Source organism: Gobius niger (assembly GCF_951799975.1).
Source record: "Gobius niger genome assembly, chromosome: 20".
In the NCBI taxonomy this organism is placed as follows: Eukaryota; Metazoa; Chordata; class Actinopteri; order Gobiiformes; family Gobiidae; genus Gobius; species Gobius niger.
Window position 1 is genome coordinate 11,804,777 of NC_136871.1, and position 788 is coordinate 11,805,564.

Sequence of the window (788 nt, forward strand, 5' to 3'; positions counted from 1 at the left end):
TTGAACAATGGTCCCACTAAAGTTCTGTTTATGCAGTATAAATGGTTGGACGAAAGCCATTTTTTTCCATTTAAACCCAAAAAACAGATGGCCTTTGGACTGATAGAACACCGGGTTACAAGCTCAGTCCTGCCTTGACCCTTCACCATATGTTAAAATCTTTTAATCACGCCATGGGCCGTGAAAACTTTGAGGTACTAGGGTGCAAACTGGTGCATATCCTGTGCATATTTCATACTGTGTCTGTTGTCAAGTGTTTTGCTTGCCAAAATTTTACTTGCAAAATGATTTGCATATGTTCTGAATTTTCCAGTGTTAGATGCACGTTGTGCATTCACTCAGATTAAACAGATTATAAGATTTGTCCGTCATCAGTCTGTGGCAGTCAGAAAATGTATTTCCATCATGCGTTTGAGTCAGTTAGATTTTATTTTATGCTCAAATTTTACCACTGACTTTTCCATGCCTTTCAGTTGTGGTCGTACTTCAAAGCTATTATGTTATTATGGCTTGTTATAATGCGATTACACAGCCTGATCTTGGTGATTGTTCCTTTAAGAAGCAGTGAGAGTGAAGGAGGTGGTGCGGTTTCACACCCCGGGGTGGGAAACATAGGCGGCGCTTGAAGCCGCTGAGTGACAGCCTCTCAAAGGCTCTCCAACACTGTGATGCCCTAAAAACCCACAGCGACCAATCAGTTTCATCCTTTATGTGTCTGCCATTTTTTAAAAGCCTATCACAGCGGAGCAAGGGCGGGCCTTTATTCCGCTGTTGTGCACCCAACGTGG